Raw genomic sequence first — 22,913 nt, forward strand, 5'->3', positions numbered from 1 at the left:
AGAGAGAGAGAAGAGAAGAGGAGAGAGATTGAGAAATAGTCATCTATAGATACAAACACAATACATGTCTTCAATGCATAGCAATGCAACAGGGCAATTCAAAGGTCACCCCTAGCTTTGGATAGAGTTGGCTGTTCTCTCAGACCCCTGGACATTCCTCATACTTAGCCCATGCTGGGTTCTGAAGGTAGTGTCCATTGTTATTCAGGACATCTAGATGAGGTCTAGTCTCATCTCAGAGGAGGGGGTTCTTGTCACAGGCCATCCAATGTCCATATGTGTCTAACCACAGGCATGGAGAGACATTTGGACAGCCTCTCCTGGGCATGCCACGGGCCTGAGCAGGCAGTTACCATGGAAGTGTCACTCTACAACAACCAGGAAAACAGCTGACGTAACTCTCAGGATGCCTCAGCCTCAGGTAGGGTCCTACACAGGCCTTAGCAGCCCGTACCAGTGGTTCCGACATCAGGCCCTTTCCTGATTCTCTGTGCTGTGCCCATCCTAGGACACCTTTTCTCCTCCAGGGTGGAGAGAGCTCTGCTGTTTTTCACACTTTGGTTCTGAAAGGGCTGTGGCCCTACTGTATTTTGGGAAATGTCGCTCTGATTTTGAATCTAATACAATTTAGTAGCATAAATTTCCCTAACTTGCTTATCTCTGAATATACAAAAGAAGCTTTTTATTTTATTTGAGACAAGGTCACAAGAAGCCCAGACTGGCCTCCAACTCAGTATGTAACCAAGGATGACCTTGAACTCTTGATCCTCTCACTTCTACTACCCAACTGCTGGGACTACAGGAATGTACCACCATGTCCTGCTTCTAAAGAAATATTTTGTGAAACTGTGGTTGATTTTCTATGTCAATTTGGCTGGGCAATGGTTACACATTATTTCTGGCATTTCTGGAAGAGACAATCATTTCACTGGGTGGATAAAACAGATGGCCCTTCTCAGTGTGGAAGACATCATCCTGTCCTTTGAGGGTCTGAATAGAAGAAAAAGGTGGAAGAAGGTTGAATTCCCTCAGATGGCTGCAGTGGAACATTGATCTACTACCTCAGCACTCCAGGTTCTTTGGTCTTCAAACCCATGCTTTAGCCTACACCCTTGGCTCTGGCTCTAAGGCATCAGAACTGCATCCCTTCCTTGGGTCAGTAGCTTACAGACAGAACTGAGAACTTTTTCATCAGCCTCCATCTCTCTCTCTCTCTCTCTCTCTCTCTCTCTCTCTCTCTCTCTCTCTCTCCTGCTCTCCTCTCCCCCTCCCCCTCCCCTCCCTCTCTTTCTAGTGGTTCTACTGGACTTACTGTTGCTTACGCTGTGTTTATTCTCTCTAACCAATACCCACTTTCCCCTTCCTTCTTCTCGTCTTTTTTTTCCTCTTTCCTTCTCTAGTAGCAAAACCTACTATTGTTCACAGTGCCAAGAAGCTTGGTTAAAATATTGCATTTCCTAGACTCTTTTGAGACTTGGAATAGTCTCTATCACAGTTCTGACCAATGAGAATCAGAACTTTCTGGAAAGGGCTTTCAAGAGAGAGATTTGAGCCGGAGAACGGCTGTCCTGTTTGTTTAAATCTGATTATTTCTTTTTTAAGGCTTTCCTTTCTGGAAGATGAGTGTGGTAGTCATCATATTGTGGCCATGAGGACCACATGGAAAGGAAACCTGGAAGGACCCAAATTGTTAATGACAATGTGGAGATACAACTAGCCTTAGGCACTATATTGCCTTTGTATTAAGAGTTGCTGTTCTTTATTCCAAGGCTTATTGACACCCCCCTGCCCCCTGTCACTCATTAAACATCAGTGAGACCCCCCTCAAGTGAGCCTGTTTGTAGCCCTGCATTTCCTAGCCTGAACCTGCATCCAGGTCCTCTGGAGTGCTAGAAATACAGGCTACTAAGCAGATCCTGCCCTCAGAGCCTCTCATCTCATGGGTCTGCTCAGCCAGACAATTTTCATTTCCAACAAGCTCCCAGGTAGTAATGGTGCTGCTAGTGGAGGCCATCACTATTGCCTAGGAGGTGTGTTTTCTTGTTCACTGCCCCCTCCTCTGTACTCTTTCCCTGCCCTACCCTGCAGAGGTCCCCAAGGACACTTTGGTTTGGTTTACCGCTCTCTACTATTGGAAGCCGGACGCCAAACTTGTTCCCTTCTAAGAGAATTTCAGGCAGTGGCCCCTTAGAGCTTAGGCACAGACTGGCTCTTCTTTGATCTAAATAAAGCCCTACATCTGCCAAGACTTCATTTGAATGCCACCTCCTCCAGCGAGTTTTTCTTTGAGCCCCAAGTCTATCCTCTCAGAGCTCTAGACACATCCATCTTCTGGCACTTGGGAGCAGTTACTTATATCTCTAGTCTAAATAGATCGGAATTGATCTTGCCTCTATGTACCTGAGACCCACACAGCCTGGACACTCACGTAACAGCCTGAGCAGAGAGAAGAAATTCTAAAGAGACACTCCTACCTTCCCCTTCAACTATTGGACTATTGAAACCATGAACTCAAAAGAAATAAAAATTTCCCAGGAATCTCAGGCTGGGGAAAGAGAAAGACTGAAGCCTAATGCCATCAAGAGAGGGGATTTGCCTCCCTTCACACAGTTCTGACTTTTCAGATCACCTTGCAGGAGAAACTGGAGCCAGGCGGTAATGATGGATGGGACCACACTGACCAGGACTGCTTAGTTATACCTATCTCTTGCACACTTTTAAATCTATCTCTATTCAACCTATGTCAGGTCCTTGAAGATAGACTAGGGATAGTGTCCATGGGCTCCTTTATTTGTTCCACTTCCCAATGTGGCCACAGTGGATAACTCTCCTTTCTCTGCGTTTAACAATTACTTGTCTCTTCGGTTGGGGTATTGAGATGAATGGTCCAGCCTAGCTTGAATTGGGCCCATGAAGAAGCTGAAAAGACACCAAAGGAAGGCAAGCATGCAGAGGGCCTGGAGTAGTGGGGCCATGAGACCCAGAAGCAGCAGAAGACAAGGCAGCGGTAGAGAAGGTGAGTGGAAACTAAGGAAGTAGTGATGGCATTGGGAAGAAAGGAGAGAAGGGCCAATACTTCCCCATTGTGGTACAGGACTAATCTATTTCCAAGACCTTGAGGGTGAGCGGATTCCACAGTCTCTACAGATAGAGCCCCACTGTTTTCCACAGGTTCCACCTAATGGCTATTCGGAAGCACCTGTCTTCCTGCCACTTGGTCCCTTACAAAACACTGGCCCAGGCCCAGTGCCCTGTACATAGGTGCTTAAGAAATATTGCCTTAAGAATGAATTCCTTGAGACCATCAAAGGAAAAAACGTGCTTCTTGCCAACAAAATTTCTGAACACACTGTCTACATCTTTGGGTGGTGATTTGGAGTTAAGTCTTTGAGGACACTCAGAGCTGCTCTTTTAGTGCCTCAGAACACCTACCATATTATTCCAGTTTTAGGCAAATGTCCAAGTCTGAGATTCACTGAGCTCCTACGGAGATATAGGAGGAACTAGAAAAATCTTAGCAACCAGAAATATAGGACTTGGAAATACAGTAGCTGGCACATTCAAGTAAGTGGGAGAGAATCCACTTTTGTATCCAGCTCAGTGTGAGAACAAGCCGAAAGCGGGGCAAGATGGGCTTGGCAACAACAGGGAGCCTTGAGAAATGGCAAGGCCTTTAATTAGCTCTTGCCTGGGCTAAATGTGCCAGAAAAATGAAAAAGAGAGCCTTGTTGTCTAGGTAGAACAAGATTAGTTCTTGTCTGGCGTATTTAATGGGTCAGTAGGCACTTCATGGAACAATTTTCCCCATTCTTTTTTCCCTCCATCTCCCAAGCCTTTGAAAATGTACTTTATCAAAATGAAGCCAGATCCTGCTGCCAAGGGAAGCTCGAATGCGATCACTTTTAGTGCAAACCTGAGATTCTCTCCACCTACAACTGCTATGAAGAGCAGGGACCAGCCTACCACTAGGGGACAGCATTCCAAGCAGTGTGGCCTTGGCTCAAGGGTATATGGGGGTGGCAGGGGGTGGGGAGCCATTCATCTCAACTTGCAGTTCAGAACACTGACTTTTCCTGGGTTGGGAGGGGAGGAAGGAAAGTCCCAGTTGGATCAGACTCTGAAGATGTTTTACCCAGCTCCTCTGAGAAATTAAAAACTTTTTGTTGTCATTCTGAGAATCAAAGCTAAGGCCTCGTGTAAGTTGGTCAAGTTCTCTACCACTAAGCCTCATGCCTAGCTTGAGAAATTAAAATTCTTCGTGTGTGCAGGCAAGCATAGGGAATAGCTTAGCAACCTGGGATCCCATTTGGTTTAGGCTATGTGCACACACCCTTTCTAATAATAATGCACTTGGCAGCCTGAGAGTCTTACCTGTACATAAGCACTGTACACACACACACACACACACACACACACACACACACACACACACACACACTCCATTCTGAACAATGCACCTAGCAACCTGCTAACAAGATAGGACGTCAGCTGCATCGAGCTGCATGCATACCCCTCTCTGAACAGTGATATAAGTTTCTCCTCCCTAAGACCATCAGACTTAGACAGATTTTATTCATTCTTAGTCTCCTTATAGCTGAGCAGGAGACCAGAAAGGCTGATTGAACCTAAACTGGTTTTGAGTGCATGAACCATAAGGCAAAAAGTGAACTTTTAGGGAGAATCTCTTATTTACCATCTTATACCTATGCATAATTCGACATACATATGATTAATATCAGATGCATTATGGGAAGGGACATGTGCAGCAGAGATGATTATATAACCCAATCTGTCATTCAAAATGGAGAACCACTCAGACCACATTCCCTTATAATTAGTCCCTCCTTCCTTTAGAGCCTATGAAGAGACCCTAGGTAGTAATCTGGGGCCCTCGAGTATCTTCCCACTGCTCTCTTGCAGTGTATTCTGACCTTTTTTCATTGTTTTGGTTCAAATAAAGCTTCCTTGCAGTTTGTGTGAGCCTTTACTTCAGTTCCTTGAATAAGAGACCAGGAACCTAGAAACACCTGGGCCACACCCCAATGCCAGTAACAAACACACACCCACTCTTCACACACACCCGCCCTGACATGCGGGTCCCTAGGCATTTACTTAATAGTACTTCAGGCTTCTTTTAGTTAAAGGGATTTTTTCCCCCTGTGGGAATATGGCTGCATATTGAGAAAGGGAAATTCCTAAGCTTCCGCCACTAAAAAAATTTCCAGGTTCATAGTTTAGTGGTCCTCAGGCAGGGATCCTGGGGAAGGTTTTGAGAAATCTGAAGGTAATTTAGTCTCTATCAAGGTGAAAACTTCTGGGCTTTTCCTTGGCAAGGTTACTGAATGTTGCCAGAGTAACAGAAAGGCTGAAGCACTTTTCTCTCATCCTCATCTCTCTGTCTCTGACATTCTCTCTCTCTCTCTCCCCCCGCCCCCTGTCCATATAGTCCAGGCTGGCCTCAAACTCACTATGTAATGAAGGATAACCTTGAACTCCTGCTACTCCTATCTCTACCTCCCAAGTGCTGGGATTATAGACATGTACTTCCAGAGCTGGGGTCGGAATCCAGGGCTTTGTACGTGGTACGCAAGCACTCTAGCACCTGAGTTATATCTCCAGTTCTTGTTCTCTTCTTACCTGCCACAGATGATGTTCCCTTCCTTATGCACATTGATGCCACACACCTACTTCAGAGATCCTGCAGCTTCTCACATCATTACTCCCTGTCTGTGTGTCCTCACTAGATAGGTCACTACCAGACTCTGGGAGATGAGCTCATCTTTGAATTCTTAATGGTCAATGACTTGCATACTGCCTGGCTCCTGGTAGGATCACATAGTTCAATGTTGGTTGAACAAATCAGTGAGGGAGTGGACGCCAGAGCCTGCTTACTCTTGCTCATCTCTGTATCCTGTGCACCATATTTAAATATCTCAAATACATAATAAACTTGTATCACAGAGATCTTTCTTCAGGGCCCACATGGTGATCCTGCTTTCAAAATTAAACCATTCTATACTCAGGCCTGATGGAATTGCCAGTGGCCAGCTACATTTCTGGGGGCTGGTGTGGGCTTTGGCCTCTTTCCTTTTCCATCATAAGCACAGAAGGAACTTGGATATCAAAGAAAAGAAAGGGCATGCCCGCATCTCTCTACCAAGGGTACCAGCTGTGGGCTTGCTCCAATAGCTTCCTAGAGTCTGTTCCCAGGGAGTGAAAGCAGAGGGGCATTGAAGTGTTGACCTGGTAGCAGGTTTTGTTGATGGGGATTAGGCAGCCACAAGGAAACAGCCTGGTGACCTGGTTCTTGTAAGCACATTATCAACTCAGCCAGCTCACATCCTGTCCAGCAACTTTGGGCAATTAAAATTCCTCACATCCATCACTGAAGAGCACACAGGTTCACCTTCCAGCCATTCAGCAAATCCTTGGTCCCTCATTAGGCTGGAAAATGACAAAGTAAAAGCAGCAGGATCAGAGGGTGCAGCATTGGTGTCCCAAACGGTGGTCTGTCAGCAACTGAATCTCCAAAATGAATAAGAAGAAATCTTTCCCCAGTTGTAACAAAAAAAGATCATAACATCAAAGACTCGGGGTCTCTTTATCTGGGGAGAAATGAAGTGCATAATTCAAGACTCTTGGCTCATTGTCTATGCTTCTAACTTGGCACCTAACACGGTGAGGCATGGATGTGTTTAGGCATCTATCCAACTCCTAGATGGGAAATGGGAAAATTTGGGTGGGGGGAGGACCTGGCCTCGTTCCCTTCTGTATCCTCAGAGCACAATATAATACCTGGCACAAGCCATGTTCCTCAGTGGATGAGTGATGATGCCAGGGAGCAAGGGTGTGAACCCAGCTAGAAAATTCTTGAATCCCTAGGCTTCTATTTCCTCATCGTAACAGTGAGATGATTTCTAATTCTAGCCTTCTGTTATCTCCTGCAGGAAGTACACAGTGGAGCATTTTACAGGTTTAAGGAGAGTTTACCAAAGTGTGCACACGAGCCTTTGACATATGGTGACTGGATGGGAGGGGTGTGATATCGCAAAATCTTCCCTGGAACTGGATGAAAAGTAAGACAGGCCCTGAGTTGTGTTTGTGGTGTTCAAGGAACACACTGTACTGAGATGGAAGGACTCAGGACCTCAGCAGTGTGATCCGCAAAGTCAAGTTAAGACTCAAGTGGCTGATTTCCTAGAGAAGAAAACAGGTCAGCATGGCCACTTGTGTTCTAGGCTGCCTCCCCAGCTCCAGAGTGATTTTTAACTACACATCCAAGTGGACCCCTTCATCTTGCAAACAAAACTTGGGGTCAGCATGTATCCCCAGGATAGCCTGCTGAGAAACTCCACTGGTCATATCTTTCCTGGGGCAAGAGAGGAAATGAAAACTGGTCTGGAGAAGGACACCATCATCAGAGATCTGAAGCAGTAGGACATACTAACTGTGTCTTTAAAGTGGGGATAGGAGACCTAAGGAGATGGCTCTGTCTGTAAAGTGCTTGCCACAAAAGCAGTAGGATCTGAGTTTGATTCCCTAGAACCCATGGTAAAAAAGCTGGGCACAGAAGTACATGCCTATAAATCCCAGTGCTAGGGAGGTGATCCTTCTGTGAAGGATCTGTGGGGCTTCCTGACTAGCCAGTCTAGCCAAATCAATGAGCTCCAGTTTAAGTAAGAGACCCTGTTTCAAAACAAAACAAAGTAGAACACAATCGAAAAGACACTGATGTTAACCGCTTGCCTCCAAACACACACACACACACACACACACACACACACACACACACACACACACATGCACACACGCACACAAACAGTGAAGTATTTTTGAATGTTTGTATTGAATTTTTTGTGTATTTCATATACAACATCTTAATCATTTTAACCCCTTCTCCCATCTTCACCCTTCACAAACAGTGGGGATGTGGAAATCTTGCCTTCTCTGTGTGTTCCTTGAAGGCCTACAGAAAGAACAGGGCACTGACATTGAATGCAGAACTAATTGGACAGTCATCATAATAAGCCATTAAAGGAGCCACAGTAGCAGAAAGAACATAGGATACCCTTCTTTTTGTTTCCAGGTTGATTCCACCTGAGTAAAGTCTCAGCACAAACAGTGGGGATGTGGAAATCTTGCCTTCTCTGTGTGTTCCTTGAAGGCCTACAGAAAGAACAGGGCACTGACATTGAATGCAGAACTAATTGGACAGTCATCATAATAAGCCATTAAAGGAGCCACAGTAGCAGAAAGAACATAGGATACCCTTCTTTTTGTTTCCAGGTTGATTCCACCTGAGTAAAGTCTCAGCACAGGAACAGAGTGGAGTACATAGGCCATCGTCCTCAGTCCTGGAACCATCTGGAGCCAGAAGACTGTGGCCCTTTCAGTGCCATCTCAGTTAATATCAGGTTGCCAAGATGGCTACTCCATGTTGGGGCAGTTTGGTTACTCCCTTTCTGACCCCCCAAACTGCCACATAGATGTTCCTTCTCCTTCTTTTCACATTTTAATTACACTGTTTTGTAATATTTGGCTTTTCTCTGACTATGAACCCTCAGGAGGAGGGACTATTACATGACTCATCCCTCACATGGCTTTTCCTGACTCCATCAGCAAAACAGATCCTCACAGAAACTGAGGATGCTAATTAAGCAGGAGTTTGGTTTACCCAGTTTCTGCATGGACTCAGCCATAAAGCATGAAGTTTTGTGGAAGAACCAGGTCAAGGAAGGCCACAGGTAAAGGAAAGGACTCTAGATTTAAAAGATCTGTATTGCGCTATAGTTGCATAACCAGATGATTCTGGAAGCATTCAGTCTCAGTTTGCTTTCTACAGGAGGGGACTATAACCTGTGTCATCTTAGCCCTGTGTTGCATAGGTCCAATAAAACCATGCTCAAAACAGTGATTCCTGTCATGACAAACTTCTCTAGCAAAGCTTATTCAAGAGTGTCTTTGCCAGAATTATGCACACAAGAAGGAATGGCAGTCAATTAATTTTTTGTGGGCATTTGATCTTCTTTTGGCAGTCAGCCATTCTAGGAGGTAAGAAATGGAACATGGAAAGATATATACATTGGGCAGAAATATACCTCTTTCCCACCTCCCTTTGTACAAAGCTACTCATGACCTTGAAGACTGCAGTGTATCCTAGTTGTGTGGGCTACATATGTTTCAGTGATGCTTTCCAGCAAGGAACTTGGAATTCATTTGCAGAGTTTTTCTCACTGGGTTCTTTATTTAATGTAATTGGAACCATTAACACTGTCCCTAAGTAGAGTGCAAGTCAGTGAGTGCCTATCTATAGAAATAATGTCAGATGCATTTAATTTAAAAGTACCCCGAGGGTCTAGGACAATGCCAAGCATAGGGAGCCACTCTACATATTTATTTGATAAGTAAATGGCTGATTGTAGAATGAATTTGTTTTTGACAGCTGATCCAACCCTGTCAATTTGCTTAAACATATATTAGTTTTTTGAGGCACACCACTGAAGAGAACTTTAGCCCACACACAAAACCGTCATACCCTAGATGCTTCTCAGAGAATGTATTCTAAACCAGACCACCTAGCTGCACCACTATCCCAGAAACTGCAGGACTTTAAAATATTCAGATTTGCTATGGCAGCTCACGCACAGTTTATATGTGGGTCTCTGATGCTAATTCATGAAGCATAAGAAAAATCTAGCATACAAATTCAGTAATCATCCTGGTTTTTAGATGAAATCAGTAGAAATCAAACATGTTCTAGAATTTCTAAAAGGTCAGTTAAGCCATATACAAGGCGCTTTTTTTTTTTTTTAATGATGAAAAGAGGAGTACACCCATGCCCTAATTTAGCACCTATCAGTCTGTGGTTTGCATAACCTAGACTTAGCCCAGTTTTAGTGGGTTTGGGGGTTTTGGTTTTTTTTTTTGATGTTGTTGTTTTTTGAGACAGGGTCTCCCTGTAGCCCCAGCTGTTCTGGAACTCACTATGTAGACCAGGCTGGCCTTGAACTCACAGAGACCTGCCTGCTTCTGCCTCCCGAGTGCTGGGATTAAAGGCGTGTGCCACTATGCCTGGAAGTTTTGGTGTTTTTTATCCAGTGCTTTCCTGATTATTCAGCTCAGCAGCACTGGATAATTACTAGGTGTCTAGCCTTGTGCTGGCTGCTCTTGGGGGACTTTTTTCAATAAGAAAATTAAACACTGTTATTTTATTACTCATAAATTTATATGTATATATTTCCTCCATGGTTCCTGGTTCATAATTCTAACATATCCTATCTGATAGTCATTGGTTTCTCTTCATCCCCGCGGCTTTCCACCCAAAACCTACAAGGAGAGAATGCTGAGAGGCCACGAAGTGTCTGAATGGGCAGCCCCACTGGCATTTCCCACCCAATCATTAGCTTCAGAGCATCATTTTTAGCCACTCATATTTCCACTCATATGCCTGCTGAGTCATGCCTTTGCAATGAAGTCTCCATAAAATGCACAGAGGACAGTTTTAGAGAGCTCCTGGATAGCTGAACACATGGGGGTTCCTGGAGCATAGCATGCTTGGAGAGGGCCTGGAAGCTCCTGCCCAAGCCCCATATTTCACCCTACACACATCTCTATCTGTATCCTTTAAATTATCTGTTGTAATAAGCTGATGAACGTGTTTCCTTGAGTTCTTAGAGCCACCCATAGAAGTTAATGGAACCAGAGGAGATAGTTGTGGGAACCCCCAAGTTATAACTGGATGACTAGAAGCACAGGGAAAGCAGCTTAGGACTTTTGACTGCTACTGCAAGTGGATCTTGGGGACTGAATCCTCCATTTGAAGAATCTGAGGCTATCTCCAGGTAGACAGTACCAAAAATGAATTGAATGAGAGGACACCTAGCTGGCATTCACAGTTAATAGCATGCTTGGTGCTGGGGAGAAATCCCCACACACTGGTATCAGAAGTGGTCTGTGTTGGGAGAGTACAGTAGGAGAGAGTGGATTTGATTGGTTATTTCCGCACCATCATCAGAATCATCATATATTTCACAACAGCATATGAAAGGCAGTCTTCAGACAGACATACAGTTATGAGCACAAGAGTACCAGACTTTATTCAGAAATTACACAAGACAGAGAATGCTGGTTAAGACAAACTTTCTTGCTCAGAGCAAACAGATGCCAAGACACTTACGGAGAGGAAGGATTGCCTAGCAGTAGCTATTTAGTGTGATAATGGCGTTTGATAGTTTAGACACAAACACCATTGTCACACTCCACAGCTCTGCTAAGGAAAATCTGTAGGCACAGAGACACTAACTTCACCTTCAATTCCTCCATTGTCACTGGATCCTCTGTGGCTCCACACGTGAGATCTGAGCAGAGAAAAGAGGCAGAAAATCTTGAACAAGTTTTCACAAAGGCCTTCTACCAAGAAGAGACTTCCCATGGAAATGGGTGGGAAACCGCTTTACATTTTCTAAAAGGCTTGAGAGAGAAGGAATCCCTGGAGGGGACAGATTATAGAAAAAAACATATTTTACAAAATGAAATTATACATGCGAATAACTCCATTGGATTAACAGATTCTGCCAGCTCTCATCTCGTCATGGTTCTCAGTTCATCACTATAAATGTGATTAATTCTTCAGTTTAAGAAATGCCAATTCTTTTCTTTTCTTTGAGACAGGAACTCACTATGTAGCCCTGGCTGACCTGGAACTCGAACTCACAGAGATTCACCTGCCTCTGCTTCCCAAGTGCTGGGATTAAAGGTATATGCCAACATGCCCAGTTTATGATCATCATCTATGGGGCTATGGCACTTAGCTGTGATCTCCTCTCTCTCCATGGCATTTTTAGACACAGAGGCATCCCATCTTTCTCAGAACTTAAATCTTATTCACCTCAGTCATTCTCTAGTAGAATAGTGGATTGAAGATAACAGAGCTAAGAAAGAAAGAGACAGAAAAATAATCAGCGTTTAGTTAATAATACTTATTTTCTAGCAGAAAGTTGGCTCTGTGAACAAATCCTTTCTGGAATTACTTAGGTTTCCTGTTAGATATGATTTCCAGAGGTTATATGAACCTCTGCCCACTGTGGAGAGTGAGAGGAAACAGAAGCATTTACATAGTCCATTATTTTCCACAAATACTGGGAAAGGGGAAGGTTGAGAGCCAGCTATTTCCTCCTCCCACCAGAGTAACTGAGTTGTTAACATTTAACTGAGCCTTGCATTGGCCATAAAACTGGCCTGTATTTAACAAGTGAAAACGAATCCTTCTGCATTTTTCTGTAAAAATACCCAATTCCCATGCAGACCATTGAAATCACCCTCTCCAAGCTAGATTCTAGTGGCACCATGCTGAACCCACCTGCTCCAATGGGACCACGGTGTTGACTCCTCCCTTTTCTACCCTGTCCTTTTCTACTGTGTTGTTTGACTTGGTTTCCATTAAATAATGAACTTCCTTTTGTTCTGTCTGTGGCTCTGGTAGGCAGCGGGAAGGTGCCACTTGGTCCAGTGTTAGACTGGCATTCCTCAGATGGAGCTCTCTTGGGGCAGGGCAACCTTATGTGATACAAAGAGAATAAAGGGAAACCTTAGAGTAATTCCTGGCACCCAGCCCTACCCCAGTCCCTCCACACTGTCCTTGTGGTGCTGGGGAACATCATGGGATGACCTGTCCTCTTTTTCCTTACTGCTTCTTCTAAAAAGGCTGCAGGCTCATGCTGCTTTGTCTTTGCCTGAAGAACTTGGAGCTGCAGTCCCACCTCTTGTTCACTCCAGAGATGCTGCTAAACCATCTCAGTAGGGGGCTCTAAAACCCCTCAGCACAATTGGGAAGAGCAAGGAGAGAGGTGCACTGTTCACTAGTAAAGCAGGTCCTGCAGGGAGAACTCTATACTTGGGCAGGTCTTGGCCCACATCATTTCTCTGGACTTTATTGCAGTGTCTAAGAACTCCCAGTGCTCCAGGACCTCTGTGTGCTATGGGATAATCTGCAAAAGATAGAAAGAAAAAGGAAGGGTAAACATAAAAGAAGAGGGAAGGAAGCTAATGCATCACACACAAACTTTCCCTGATTGTTCCCCTCTGTGGGCCAGTTAGGACTCACACATGCATCTCAAGGAAAAAGGTAAAAAAAAAATTCTTTTTGGTCTTTTTGAGGCAGGGTCTCCCTGTAGACCCAGTTGAGCTGGAACTCACTATGTAGACTAGACTGGCCTTGATCTCACAGAGATCCTCCTGCTTCTGCCTCCCGAGTGCTGGGATTAAAGTAAAATTTACTAATAATGTTGTTCATTGTGATATTATGAAAAGAATAACACAGTTTGAATGCCCAGCTATAGGAAAATGGCAGCATGGTTACTGCAATACATCATAGCCATTTATCACATTGTAGAAAAATAATTGCTGGCTTGGAAACAAATTCAAGATTTGATTTTGAATGAAGAAGTAACTTACAAAACAACACACACACTATGAACCCCTTTCTGTGAAAAGTGTGTAACAGTTGTGTTATAATGGCTATCTGCCAGGTAGGAATTTTTTTCCCTTCATTAATGTCCCTGAATTTGTCAATTTCTGCAACTCTTGCAACATTTTTTATAATGGGAAAAATAATTATAATTAAAAATTTCAACCCTCTACCATTCTCCCTTCTGGATATGCTGATAAAAAAATTACTTCTTGCAAAACACTTTTCTTAAATTTGGAGGTTGGGACCTATGCAACTCAAACATACTGGCTTGTCCCTATGAAATGTAGTGCCACTGAGAGAGGGGCCTCAGGCCATTCTTTAAGAAAATTATTATTGAAATGCTTTTTATGCAGTCTAATCATTTTATAATATTGCATCAAGAAGTAAATTGCCTATTTATTAGGGCCTGGTGAACAGTTCTTAGACATTGCTAAAACATTTGTCATTGTCTATTCCTTCTTTAACCACTTCTGCAAGAGTGATTACACTCTGTCAGCTGCTCTGCAAGCAGTTTAAACAGGCCCAAGGAATGTTTTCATATTCATTCAAATGTCATTTAATAGTATATCACTAAAAAGAAAGTCAAAGTAGGTAATGCCATGGTCTACTTTCAGATGTTTCTAAATATTCGGATAGGCTTTTCTCTTTCTTCAGGCTTAAAAAGTCTTCTGTTTTAGGATTTTCAAATTGAACACTGGAACATAAATAGTGCCAGCTAACAACCAATATGAAGTGTGTAAACTGGCTGGGAAATAGTAACATCTATTATTTCCTATGAAAAAAAAAAAAAAAAAACAATGCTTAAAACAAAGGTGCTGGACATTAATCAGGGTGACTTTTCCAAATGTCAGCAGGGTTTTCCATGGCTTAGAAAAGGCCTTGTGGGATCATGTCTCCTCTAGGCCTGTGAGCCCATCCCTGTGAATCTCCTGCTGTCTAGCAATCTGCATGCTTGTTCCCTAAGGGAGGCTGAGTGGGAGGCATTTCTAAGCTCAATTTCCATGCTATGCCCTCACTTTCCCAAACAGGATGGAATTTCTAGACATTCTAGCAGCTGTGATCAATTCTGAATATAGTTTTTCCCATTGAACCTGTGAGCATAAAAAACAAATTAAACTTGGATTGCTCATCTTTTAATGCCAGGCATTCATTAAGGAGGAAGTCTTTATAAGAGCCTAACTTTGCAGCAAACCCATCACCCTCCAAGTGTTTAGTGTATACCATCGCTCTCAGGGAGCTGTCTCAGATTTACAAGTACCAGGAATACCAGACACTATGTGTTATTCTCAGGTCAGATCTCAGTTTGTCCTGGCTTTAATCATGCACTCAGGATTGAAGAACATCCTACAGACAGCTCCATAGGGCAGGAAGATAATGCTCTGGGGACTATGAGGTGTCACTTGACTGCAAAACTAACCCATCAACACTACAAGAAGATTTTTTAAAAAGCAAAAAAATAGAGATGCTTTCATTCCAAATTCACATTTACTGTCATATAAAATAGATGTGTTAAATGCATCAATTTGACTGTTTTAAGCCATTATAGTCTAGACGAAGACAAAGGAAGTCAGTCTCAGACTTCCTGAGTCTTGTCATTCTTGAAATCACATGGAACTTTTAAAATAGAATGTTCTTGTCAACAGGGAGTGAACCAGCATTTCATCTATTGAAACCCATTTAGAAGGGAAAATCTGGAAGGCTTCTTATTCATGCATTAAAAAATCTGCATTTATCACCAACCAGTGGTGAAGAGAGAATCACTGGGCAAATTCACATCATTTTGGGCCTTGATGGAGTCCTTTTTAAAAAGAATTGCTGAGTTGGGAATTCCTAGAGGCGAATTTCATGTCTCTGCAGGTGGACAGCTATTTCAGTTCCTTAGGGCAATAGCACAAGTCGGATTCACACATACGAAAGAAGCAACTGCAATGTGTAAGAACAAAACATGGTGAAAGTTGCCTGTGCATTCACCCTGAAGCACAGTGAAGAGAAGGGTTCTTGGTTTGAATACCTACTTTTAGTTATATTGGTGGAATCTTGAGCAAAGGCCTTGGTGTTGTTGATAAACCAGGCCACTTTAAAATGGGAAATGGCTTACCATATAGCAACTCCAAGGGCAGAAATAAAAGTCCACACGGACTCTGGTCCCTTCTTGCCTCTCTAGCCTCATTCTTTCCCTCCTTAAGGAGTACAAAGAAACTTCCAGAAGCTCTCCAGTTTTACTGAGACTTTTTGAATAAAATGAATAATCATGCAGACAAATTCAAATATGGTGTGTCCTATACTTAATGTTGCTCAGGAGCTGTGTGGAGGTCTGTTTTAAACACCTAAGCCGGCAGCTTGCCCTTGCCTCATTCAGTAGTCACCCTAAAGAACAATCTCATTTCCAAAGGCAGCTGGAAGGTTCTAGAAGAAGCCACTTACCTCAGTCAGCACTTGACTCCTCTCAGTCCAGGGCTCCTCCTCTGGCTGGCAGGATGGCGCCTTCCATGTACCCTATTTCTGTTGGGGGTTCAAGGGCAGCTGTGGGTGAGAGCCCTGAGCTTCTGTGGCTTTTAGGCCTTTCCACTCTCCCTTTATGGGATCCAGGGTTTAAAAGTAAACAATTCTTTCTCTCTGTGATAAGTCACATTAAATTATCGATTGTAGGGGAAGGGAGGGCATGACCTTAGTCCTCTAAGTCAGCGTCACCTTTGGCCAAACACTAAGCAAGACTGAAGGTCCAGCTTCCCTATACCCCCTTGCTGTGTGGTGTGTGCTGCCTGCAGGTAGATACAGAGGCCAAGGTGTGAAAACAGGCAGCTGAACCCAGTGAGTATTTTCCCCTCAGGAGTCTGGTTTAAACTTGTTCCAACTCTTTCCTCACAGGAAGGACCACATCTTCAGGTTTCTAGAACTGGAAAAGTCACCTGGTCACATGTGTTCAGTAAATTAAATATATTTCCAGCTCTTCTTACTCAGAGCTCTTGACCAATGTTTGGGAGCCAAGCTTGCCTTCTTGGCCATTTCTAATGTACTCAAGATCTAATCACTTGTTAACACCAACCATTATGGAGTGCCTCCCTGTCAGTTAAGCTCTGAGAAACCAAGGGGAGAGCAAAGCAAACAAGGGTGATCCCACCTGGGATCAAGACAAATCCACAAGTAGCAACAGCCACTGAGGCTGCCATGGTTCTAAACGTATTCTGTCGCCAGCTATTATTTGTAATGTCTGCTCATTTCTCTTTCTCTTTGGGCTATTTTGGCCCGTTGCTTTTAAGAGAAAACTGTTTTTGTACTCTCTCTGGTAATCTCATGTGAGGTGGGACTTTCTAGAGAAAGTTGCGAAGAAGACAGTAAGACTGAACTTGCAGGTCCTGTCACCCTGTCCCACACTTTTAGTGGTCATGTCCCTTCTCGGGTGAAAGTGAAAAGCAGAATGTGCTAGAATTTTTCCTTGCTCTTGCTCAATACCTGGTCTCTAGAAATGAGCCTACAGACTTGCCATGGCTCATCAGTCCTGTGAGTACCCCCTGCTTCCCATGGGAACTCCAGTTCCTTCGCTGGTATCCTTTGACCATCTGAGGTAATCCTGCATCCTCACCCCTAGGGAAGACAGGCTCTTCCTGAGCCTTCTGAGGGAGTGGCCTGCACATTCATGTGGTAAAAGTCCAAAGTCCACCTTGAGGAAAAGCTACTTTGAAACCTCTTTGGAAACCTCCAAGGTCGGTGTGTTTCAGCTTTGCTCAGTGGATATGCATTCACAGGATCTATTTAAAGGTCTTAAGGCTGGCAGAGCTGCATTGGGATGACTTGTAGTAACTTGCTTTGTCTTAGCAACTGTATTTCTTTTCTGAAGTACAGTGGATTTTCTCCTTTAAAGTAAAATGGACTCAGTCTAGAGAGATGGCTCAGCAGTTAAGAGCACTGGCTGCTTTTGCAGAGGGCGTGGATTCAATTCCCAGCACCCACATGGTAACCAACAGCCATTTATAACCAGTTCCAGGGGATCCAATGCCCTCTTCTGACCTCTGCAGGCACTGCAGGACACAGGTACACTTACACAAACACACACACACACACACACACACACACACACACAGAGGCAATATACTTAAACACATAAAATAATAAATAAGATTTTTTTTTTAAAGTAAAATGAACTCTTCAGAATTCTTCATATGGACATTCTTTCCAATGGAAGGACAACCCCCCCCCAACAACCAGGCCTCTCCCCATGTCTATTTGGGCCGCTTCTATCACTTCGTTTGGTTTATGGAAGTTGATGTGGTTTTGCTGAGACAAAGGACAGTCTGGCCAATGTGGCATGAGAGAAAAGAGAAGCAGCAGCCAGACAAGGCTGTGGAAACTTTTCAGATACTCTAGATATTTAATGTCCAGAACAGACTTCAGGCTTCATTATCCACAGTAAATGGAAAATAAATACCCGGTGTTAGGTGCTAGTCTATTTAGTGAGGAGGAGATGAACTGGAATCAGAGCTCAAATAATTATTCAGAAATCAGTTCTCCATCAAGTTCATTTCATAATTAATGAAATCTAAGATGTCTTTAGGTAAATTACATACAGGTTACAGAAATGATATGTATGGGGACGTGTTTTAAAATCAATCAAATACAGTAATTTGAATGGCTCTTCCTCTCCTCCCTCCCTTATGTCTGAGTGCTCGTCTACAATCTAGTGGTTAGCCACACTGATGTGGTGCTAGATCCTGGAGCTAGACTTCCCCAGTACAGACTCCAGCCCTCACACTTACTAGTTCAAAATTTCCTCATTGATAAAATTTCTACCTGTAGTAGTACAGACTTCCAAAGATCCTGGTGAGGCTCATAGGAATTAATGAAGTACAAGCTTAGGATGATGTCCAGCACAAAATAACACTTAGTTCTAAGGGTTGTTATAAAATCTTTACAACATTTTGATTATTCTTGTTTTAAATTTTAGCTGTTCAAAGACACAGCTGGGACCTGTCAGTGGGACCTGAAGTTTACTTTTCTGAGGGCAGTTTTACTGCCTTCTGAGCCCTCCCTGACACATGTGAAGGAAGCCAGCCACCAACAGCTATGATTCTTGCTTTTCTAGGAACAGCTCACAACCTGGGTCTGTTGCCAAACTCCCCAGTAACCTATATTCTAAGCCTTCCATTTTATCTCTATACTCCCTATTAGTGTGCTTTCTAAGCATCCATCCTGTCATCCCATCTTCAAGTGAGTGAAAGGATGTGGGGACAAGAACAGACCTCTCTTGGATGTGCAGGGAGCCTAGAGACAGACTTCTACAGCAGCAGAGCCCTAGTCTTGTTCCCTAAGAAAGAGAAGGGAGCCATGACTGGAAAGAAGGGAGATATCCATTCAGGGAGACCCAACACCCAGACCATAGTCTGAGACACAGACCACAGATCCTCAGGAGACAGGGGCCAATCCTGGCTTTCCTCTAAGTTCTTATGACTAGAAGGTTCCGACTGTACTCACCTCAACCCACTTCATCATCATCAGGTATCTTTTTTAAAAAAATCCAATAATTTGTGAAATGCTACACGAAGAAAGGATTATTTGATTCATTCATTCATTTCTTCATACTCACCCCAGGTATCTCCTCCTGGGACTTAGGCTAGCATCACAGAATTATCTCTGCCTCCAACATGCCCCCAGGAGCATCAAGAGCCTTCTCAGTATAATACCAAGTGATCTAGATGATTCCGAGGACTAAAAGGACACTCAACAACGTCAAATGCACTCCCAGTTGGTAGTTTCTGCTGTAATTTTCTTGATGGCCAAAGACAGCCATATGAAATAAACAACATACATTTCTGCAGGGTGCCCTTAAAGTGGGGACTTGGCAGGAACTTACAACCATTGGTCGTTGTGATAATGTTACTCTGGCCACCTTTTAGGTCCAGTGTGGATCCTAGACATTCTGGTGCAAATGCTGTATGTGTTTCTCGAATGCACTAGGGCCTGCGATTCTCTGAGTCCCCACTAGGATGGAGAGCTCACTAAGGACATGCTCCCTCATACTCTGGTGCAGATCACTCTTTTCTCTTTTTGCCCTCATCCTCATTACCTTTCACACACTGCCTTGTACAAGCATCCTCCTCAGACTCCAAGTCCTCCGCCCCCCAGGGCTGTCCACTGTCCAACAAAGGTCTCTCTACTCTTGTTTCCTCTGCCCAGTACACTTACTACTGATAGAATTAACTCAAGATTAATCCTGAATTAAAAGTGCCCAATACAAAGATTTTTAAACCATCAAGTCCAGGTAATTTCTTTCTGTCCCAGAAAGTGACTTAACTGTTTCACTTTCATTTTAAAGCCAGAGAATGGAAGGAACACAGAGTTCATTTTCTATTTTACAGAGCCAGATTCTTCCAGAATTCATGGAGCTAGACACCAAATCAGTGGTTTGATCAATGGTTTTAATGTCTCACCTGACTCTTGAGAGAGTACTCTTGTACCCTCTACTGTTCCACCCTGATTTGCTAATGTTTCCTGTCGTCCAAATATCAGGCCAGGAGATTAGTGTGGTTAAGACACAATTGCAGTCCAAGGGGGTTGCATGAAGCATAAGACTTAGATATTGCTGACTACTGGCACCATACAAGGGGTAGAGCGAGGAGACAGGATTGCTTCTTCACTCCTGAATGTATACATAGATACACAAGCACCCCAGTGAATGTAGAGATTGGATCTGGCATCAGCGTAGGGCTTTCAGGGCACTATAGGCAGCCCTCTACAGAGAACAGTCATAAAACTGGTTCTGAGCTTAGGCCAAGCCTTGTCGTTCCCTAGTACAAGTCTAAGTGTTCCTTGGTGGCCACGCTGAGGAAACAGACTTTATTCAACCAGTCACCATGGACCCAAGGTGGTATTAGGGGGTGGCTATTTGCTAATTGTGAACTAATTGTGAAGCATAGGGAATTGTGCGGGAACACAGGATTGTGGGAAACATGGGGCATGTGAGATGTACAGGGGACTGTGGGAAGTACAGGGGAGTATGGGAAGTACAGGGGATTGTGCGAAGCATGATATAAGAGGTACAGGAAATAATGTTAGACATGGGATTGTGGGAAGTATAGAGAATCCTGAGAATCATGCAGAGGATCATGGGAAGAATATGTAGCAATTCTCTGGTAGCCTATGTGGTATTTAGGAAGAGACAGAGAAGGCAGGCCCCAGGAGCAGGAATAAAACAAAGGTAATGGCATTGGGAAGACGTGTGGATAAGTAGTAGTCCAAAGTCTTCAGAGAAACATACCAAAAGGAGTGGTTAAGAGTCAGGGAACCTGGACTTTGAGTTTTGTTTCTCCTCCTTCCTTGCTGGGGATGTTTGAGCCCAAGTTCTTTAATCTACAGCATTTAGGTAATAATATTTACCTTGTAACATTGTGGCAAGCATTATGTTACGCACACACACACACACCCCTTAGTATAGTACCCAGAACATAATAAGCACTCAATAAACATTATCATTGTTATTGGGCGGTATTAGACCACTGACAGAAGAGACACTCATTCAGTGGGTGTAGGCATGTAATGCTTTATCACAGAAACTATGGGCTAATTCTTTGGCTTGCCTCTGTCCCTTTTGCAGCCATGACTTTGGACTCTAGATGATGCAAATTCCCTTCCTCACTTTGCTGGGCAAGAAGGACTTTTGGGTCAGCGATTTAGGGCCAGGGCAGAAGGCAAGTCTAGGCATTGGCCTGAACCCCAAGGATTTCCATCTACCCTAGTCTCCCAGGCAACCAGGGCAAGTTCCAGATAACAGATAAAATGCTAATTAAGCAGTGGCACCATACCTGCCCATTGATACCATCCTCTCCCACCATGTCTTCTCTCATCACTTTCAGCTGCTTTGCCCCTGCAGGGGAGTCCTAGGCACCATGTGGAGCCTTTGTAATCTTACCCCACCCTTTACTTCCGCAGGGTAAGACAGGATCAGGAGTTAGCATAGAGGACATGGGTGATGGTCCTCAGAGTCAGGCTGGCCTCTCCTTCCTAGCTCTATTCCCAACTTCCTCTACCCTTGCTTAACTGGCCTAGGGAGAAATCGATTGACTTCAGTTGCTCTGCTGGCCTATGATAGGCAATCACAGTAGCAAACCATAACATCCTTCATCCACTTATGAGTGTTTTCCTTCTTGTGTTCTGTAAAGCCTTTGAGGGTTGCTTTGTAAGAAAATAATCATTTTTCCAAGTGGAAGGAAAAAAATTTGTATTACTAAAACCACGTTTAGTACCTTCTATTTTGCTTTCATGCCTTCTGTATACAAGATAATCTTTCATTCCAATGCTGAGTCATGGTGTACTTTTTGAAGCCCTTTTAAATAGTTAACTCAAAAAACATGTTGTACCAAAATGCAGATAGCACAACTGAGGTCACAAGCAGTAATGACTGAATGCTCACACATCAATGGTGGTTATGTCATGTCTGCCCCATGGTCAATAACAAAGATGCCATTGAACCCTGAAGGCATCCTAGCTTTACAGTTGTTAAAACACACTTTACCAGATGAATTGCATTTGTTTTACAAGAAATATGACAACTTTTAGCACTTGTATTTTCACTCAGTATACTTCTTCAGCATATTTCCAATGGCAAGGAATATCTATTGGGACACTCTTAATAAATCATTTGACTGAGTTCCATTGATTAAATTTATTATTTACCCAACCCTATTTTGAAGTAAGTTGGGTAATATTTTTTTCCAACATAATAAGGAGTGATACAAAGACCATTTTTATAGATGAATAGGTGTATATATCTTTAGTTACTTTTGAAAGATTGTCATACTATGGCATTATTAACTTTTTAACTTGGTACCAAGAAAAACAAAGTGTTGCTTGCCTTATGAGATTGTAACTAACTCTCCTCGTTTCTGTATTGGGGAGTCAGTACTACAAATCAGCTCACATCTCCTCAGACCAAGAATGCTGTAAATTCTGTTATATTCACAGACAAACTGCCTTTTCTTCACTGGATTGTCAGGTTTAGCAAATAGAAACACAGGACATCTGGTAAAACTTTAATTTCTAACAAACAACAGTGATTTTTTAAATATAAGTATGTCTGATGCAATATTGTCAACATCCAGGTATACTTACATCAAAAATTACTCATTTTCTATGGCACGAAAACTTTCTTTGGCAACTGTACAGCCCATGTATCCTAGAAGTTGTCATGACTTTGTTTGAATACACAGACCTGACTCAGCTCATTTTGGAGGTTGAAGGTCGGTTTCCTTAGAATTATTTCCTTTCTCAAGCACATGATCATTTTACTAAAAGTATTATATTGTGGGGCTGGAGAGAGGGCTCTGCAGTTAAGAACACTGTTCTTGCAGAAGACTCAGGTTCGAATCCCAGCACCCACATGGCAGCTAACAACTCTCTGTAACTCCAGTTCCAGGGGATCTGACAGCCTCTTCTGACCTCTGTGGGCATTGCA

At 43.3% G+C, this 22,913-nt stretch overlaps 1 long non-coding RNA gene across 2 annotated transcripts; it reads right to left on the reverse strand.

Annotated features, from left to right (window-relative positions):
* Positions 1-11,065: 11,065 nt before the first annotated feature.
* LOC115067996 lies at positions 11,066-16,025 on the reverse strand. 2 transcript variants are annotated; one of them, XR_003847362.1, is made up of 3 exons: positions 15,893-16,025; positions 12,687-12,986; positions 11,066-12,555 (listed from the first exon to the last, which is right to left on the reverse strand). It is a non-coding gene; the product is annotated as an uncharacterized LOC115067996 (long non-coding RNA). The 2 variants fall into 2 exon arrangements; XR_003847361.1 differs by having other exon boundaries at positions 11,066-12,986.
* Between the last annotated feature and the right edge of the window lie 6,888 nt (positions 16,026-22,913).

Source organism: Nannospalax galili, unplaced genomic scaffold (assembly GCF_000622305.1).
Source record: "Nannospalax galili isolate Female #2095 unplaced genomic scaffold, S.galili_v1.0 scaffold567, whole genome shotgun sequence".
NCBI lineage: Eukaryota > Metazoa > Chordata > Mammalia > Rodentia > Spalacidae > Nannospalax > Nannospalax galili.